Genomic DNA, 6,000 nt, shown 5'->3' with positions numbered 1-6,000 from the left:
CCAATATCTCTACCTGTACATGATCATTTATCAATCCAGTGTTAATCTGCAATATTGTAATTATTCGCCTACCTCCTCATGCCTTTTGCACACATTGTATATAGACTCCCCTTTTTTTCTACTGTGTTATTGACTTGTTAATTGTTTACTCCATGTGTAACTCTGTGTTGTCTGTTCACACTGCTATGCTTTATCTTGGCCAGGTCGCAGTTGTAAATGAGAACTTGTTCTCAACTAGCCTACCTGGTTAAATAAAGGTGAAATAAAAAAAAATAAAAAAAATAGAGTTGATCAGGTTGTTGATTGTGGCCAGAGGAATGTTGTCCCGCTCCTCTTCCATGGCTGGGGGAAGTTGATGAATATTGGTGGGAACTGGAACACGCCATCCCAAAGATGCTGAATGGGTGGTGAGATGTCTGGTGAGCATGTAGGTCATGGAAGAACTAGAACATTTTCAGCTTCTAGGAATTGTGTACAGATCCTTGTGACATGGATTCAGCATTATCATGCTGAAACATGAGGTGATGGCGGCGGATGAATGGCACGACAATGGGCCTTAGGATCTCGTCACGGTATCTCTGTGCATTCAAATTGTGTTTGTTGTCCGTAGCTTAGGCCTCCCCATACCACAACACCACCAGCACCATGTGGCACTCTGTTCACAACATTGACAGCAAACTGCTCACCCACACAAAGCCATACACACTGTCTGCTATCTGCCCGGTATAGTTGAAACCAGGATACATCTGTGAAGAGCACACTTCCTCCATTGTGCCAGTGGCCATCGGAGGTGAGCATTTGCCCACTGAAGTGGGTTACGACGCCAAACTGCAGTCAGGTCAGGACCCTGGTGAGGAGACGAGCATACTGATGATCTACCCTGAGGCGGTTTCTGACAGTTTGTGCACAATTTTTTGTTTGTTTGTGCAAACCCAGTTTCATCAGCTGTCCAGTTGGCTGGTCTCAGAAGATCCCACAGGTGAAGAAGCCGGATGTGGAGGTCCTGGGCTAACGTGGTTACACGTGGTCTGTGGTTGTGAGGCTGGTTGAACGGAATGCCAAATACTCTAAAATGATGTTGGAGGCGGCTTATGGTAGAGAAATTAAAATAAAATTCTCTGACAACAGCTCTGGTGGAGATTCCTGCAGTCAGCATGCCAATTGCACGCTCCCTCAAAACTTGAGACATCTGTGGCAAAACTGAACATTTTAGAGAGGCCTTTTATTGTCCCCAGCACAAGGTGTACCTGTGTAATGATCATGCTGTTTAATCAGCTTCTTGATATGCCACACCTGTCAGGTGGATGGATTATCTTGACAAAAGAGAAATGCTCACTAACTGGGATGGGAAAAAAATTGTGAACAGAATTTGAGAGAAATAAGCTTTTTGTGCATATGGAACATTTCTGGGAACTTTTATTTCAGCTCATAAAACAGAGGACCAACACTTCTTGCACTTATTTTTGTTCAGTATATTCAAAATACAGTAACTTAAAATCCTTTAGCTGGGCTCGATCATGTTTGCCTGGCACAATGGAACCAATAGAATAGTTGCAAAACTGCAAACCCCGCCCATCTCGCATTCCAGACAGGCTAAAAGCAAAGGATGAAATGATTTGAAAGATTCCAAATAGTATTTGAACCCAGGTCTGGTGAGGATACATATATAAAAGGCCCTTTGGGGGGGGGGGGAACATGGAGGAGGTAGAAGTATAGGGTCACAGACACCAGCAGAGCTGACACTACGGCTGTGTTCCAAATGCCACCCTATTGCCTTTATAGTGCACTACCTTTGACCAGTACCCATAGGCCTCTGGTAAAAACGAGTGCACTATGTAGAGAATAGAGTGCCATTTGGGACGCACCCTATACATTATGGCAGCTAACACGTTACCTGAACCCTATGCCCTGGCATAAGGCCTACATATCATTGACAAAACAAATGACATGAATAGTCTTAAAATGATCTATAAGCTAGTTGGCTAGTGGTAACTAGCTGACCTAGATAAGTTTGGTGTCATGACAGTGTTAAGTCAGTTGTCATAAGCTGACATAACAGGTTATATATATATATTATGTCTGTTATAACAGGGCTACAATCTAATGAAGGATTTGATGGATTTCCAACCCCAATTCCAGTTTGTGTTATGACAGTGTTAAGTCAGTCGTCATAAGATAAGTCACAAGTCATTTGCAGTCACACGTGTTTATAACACCTGTTATGTCATTTGTAAGACACATACATTCCAGATGAATGTGGATGTGTCCCTGAAGATGTGGGAAATAGCAGCACGAGCAAACACATAAAAGGCAACAGAACGTGAGCAATACAGGAAACACAATAAATATGGAGTTCCACATGAATTAACACCTAATGAACTCAAAGGTTCAGCCGTGATGGTCCTTGACCTCTTGACCCCAATGCGGTACATATAAATATTTATGTCACTTTCCTCAATTTAAACTTGATTTGTATAACACTCTCTCTCTCTATAATACAAACTTGACTTTTCTAAAATATGCCACGTTAAACAAGGACGTTTAAGAATGCACCCCAAATGACAACCCTTTTCCTTATATGTATATATATATAGTGCACTACTTTTGACCAGGGCCCATAGGGGTCTGGGTCAAAAATAGTGCACTATGTAGGGAATAGGGTGCCATTTGGGAAGCACAGTAAATGTAACTTCTGCAGTCACCTTGAAAAGTTGCCTTACGGTCTAAAATTCACAATTCTGCAGAAAACATCAATCAATTGTGATTCATACAGTAACACACATGCTGGTGTAGATGCTTTAGCTACATAACTTAACATGGTACCTTCTCTATTATCATATTTATAAACCACAAACCGAGTGACCGTGAGCTATTTACAGCCTGTTGTCGGTTCAAGTCATCAGCACTTTGTCGGTTCGATGCGTGTAAACATATTTCTCAGTCAGTAATAGTGGTCAATGGCACGACTTTGAAGGATGGACACTAGAAATACAAGATATGAAATCTCAGAACCCCCGGAATACCACGGGCTGCTGTCAATCATCCCCAAACCCAATAGAAACTCTGAAATATATAGAGAGCTCCCATTGGATCAGAGAAGTGGATTGATCCCGGCTCAGGGAAGTTAAGAGACCTCAATATCTGTTGTTGGACACTTTGATTTCACATATGGAATAATACATTATAATACCAGCAGTAATAAAACACAATGAATGGACATGCTGGAGAGATGTCATTAAAACAGAACTGACTGGATACTCTTTGCTGTGGTACATGTCCAAGGGCTTTACCCAGCAGCCACCACTGTTCAGCAGCAGGGGGGTGATGGGAAGACAAAAGTAATTAAAAGCTGATGACCTTCTCAGGTAACACACACACACACACACACTTTATTGTTGTATATTCATGTATTTTAGATGTGTGTGACTGTCCTTGTCTATCAGTGTACCAGTGTTTTGTTACTTGTCATGTTTTGTGTTTTTGGTGGACCCCAGGAAGAGGAGCTGCTGCTTCTGCAAAAGATAACAGGGATCCCAATAAACAAACACGATCACTGACAGAACAGTCAACCACGACGGGACAAGCCCCATGCAATCACCATCAGGACAATCAATCAAACTGCCCTTTTTGTAAGAGGTATGCTGCAAGCACAGGCACACAACAGACTCCAGAAATACAGCATTCCACCAATAACCAGAAGCCAAGGCTACTTCAGCAGCAAGCCAATACTGTGAGGTTAGATCACCTGGTAACCAAGAGATAGGGTCACCACTTCCTGTCAAAACAGGCAACAGGAAGCAAAACAGAACAAAATACAGATAGAGACCAGAGCTCATATCCACAAATAACCTCAGAATTGGTAGGCTGGTCTAGGATCAGGTCCCCTCCTGTCCATGTAATCTTATTCATTATGATTTAAATGGCAAAACTGGTCCTAGATCAGCACTTCCACTCTGCTTTATGAATTCAGACTCAGAGGCCCCTGGAAATAGCGGAGGACAAAAATAAGTTTCGTTTTTTTTTGTCCGACATTGAGTTTAGCATTTCAGTTCATCAAAATACACTTCTATCCATACTGTAGTGCAGATGGCATAGCTCCTCCCCCGTAGGTTCTACTGTCCACCTTCTGCTCGTCGCTCATTGGTTGGTGGGCATGCCATGATGAGGTTAGCCAGTTGTCTGGCTTTCCCACAGTTAGTTGGGAGGTTTGCTCGCATGCTAATCGCACGGACGTGGACATCGTTCTGTGGCCGAGCCCCTGGACAGAGCCGGGCTGAGCCCCTGGACAGAGCCAGGCCGAGCCCCTGGACAGAGCCGGGCCGAGCCCCTGGACAGAGCCGGACCGAGCCCCTGGACAGAGCCGGGCCGAGCCCCTGGACAGAGCCGGGCCGGGCCCCTGGACAGAGCCGGACCGAACCCCTGGACAGAGCCGGACCGAGCCCCTGGACAGAGCCGGGCCGAGCCCCTGGACAGAGCCGGGCCGAGCCCTGGACAGAGCCGGACCGAGCCCCTGGACAGAGCCGGACCGAGCCCCTGGACAGAGCCGGGCCGAGCCCCTGGACAGAGCCGGGCCGAGCCCCTGGACAGAGCCGGGCCGAGCCCCTGGACAGAGCCGGACCGAGCCCCTGGACAGAGCCGGACCGAGCGCCTGGACAGAGCCGGTGTCTCCACCGTAGTAGAACTTGTAGAAGAACATCTACTGAGCAGGAATTCCCGTCACCAGAGAACATCCTTCAGTAAAACGTCTGTGAAACAGGAGTCCATCTTGTCGTGGCCATTCTTTACCCACCAGCAGCTAGGAAGACCTCTATCCAGTAACACCACAATACCAAAAACAGTTTTTTACACACAGTTCCCTCAAAAAATATGAAACATATAGTATAATATATCTCTCTATCATTTGTGTAAATACAGTCAACATATACTGTAGAAGAGGTTATTCATAAAACCACAACAGCAACTCTAAATATAAACCTCCAATCAATGCATTGTTATGTTGAGAACAGGTGGTACAAGTTAAACATGCCTAAGGCCTATAATAACCTGCACTGTGTACAGTGTGTTCTGGAGCAGATCATACATGACAGTGATAAGGAACCCTATTATCAAGCGTCTCAGAGTAAGGGTGTTGATCTAGGATCAGTTTAGCCGTTTGCATCATAATAAATCATTATGATGGACAGGGAGGACCTGACCCTAGATCAGCACTTCTACTCTACAGTGTTTCTCAACCTCAGTTCTCTGGGTCCACCAGCCGTTTGACTGATGTCTGATTCACACTATAGCAACGACCTGAACCGTTCTGGCTCTGATATTTCATCTTCACATGATCCTTTCCAACATGGTTTCAGCAGCTCTGGTGGACGCGTAACCAGGCCAGTCCAGTACAGCTTGGCCTGGCCCTGCAGTGTGAATCAGACAATACTCCCAGCAAGCACATAACGTTCTGAGAACCATATGTTACTTAGAACTTGGTGAGAGAGTGGTTGGCCTATGGTTATTTACCATACAACCTTCCCACAACTTCCTGGGAATGGTGCAGGATAGTTAATTGGCTTTGGAACATTCTCAGCACATTTAATGAACTTGACAACAAAAAAAACGTATTTTGGTATTTCATTATGTTATGTATTTCAACGTTTCATATCAGTTCAAATACAGCTACATTTAATTTCAATGTTGGTAATGTTCTCCAACTGGTTTGACATTGGGAATGTTCTCAGATAGTTCAGAGAAGTACGACGTGACAATTTATCTTGTTCCTGGAACTTCTCTTCTCAGAATGTTTGAAGAACGTTTCAGTTTTACCGGTCAGGAAACTATGGCTTCCTTCCCACAACAACCAATGTGAAACCAAAAACATACGTTCCTACAACTTCAAAAGAACCAAATGTGCTAGCTGGGCTGTATGTAATAAAGTAGGCTGTAAAACAACCGGGTTGAGAAACAGATGCAGGCGGTTGAAACATTCAAAGCATTGCAGCATGAAAGACGACAACA

This window comes from Oncorhynchus masou, unplaced genomic scaffold, assembly GCF_036934945.1.
Source record: "Oncorhynchus masou masou isolate Uvic2021 unplaced genomic scaffold, UVic_Omas_1.1 unplaced_scaffold_1682, whole genome shotgun sequence".
Taxonomy (NCBI): domain Eukaryota; kingdom Metazoa; phylum Chordata; class Actinopteri; order Salmoniformes; family Salmonidae; genus Oncorhynchus; species Oncorhynchus masou.
This window is presented reverse-complemented; position numbering follows the sequence as displayed.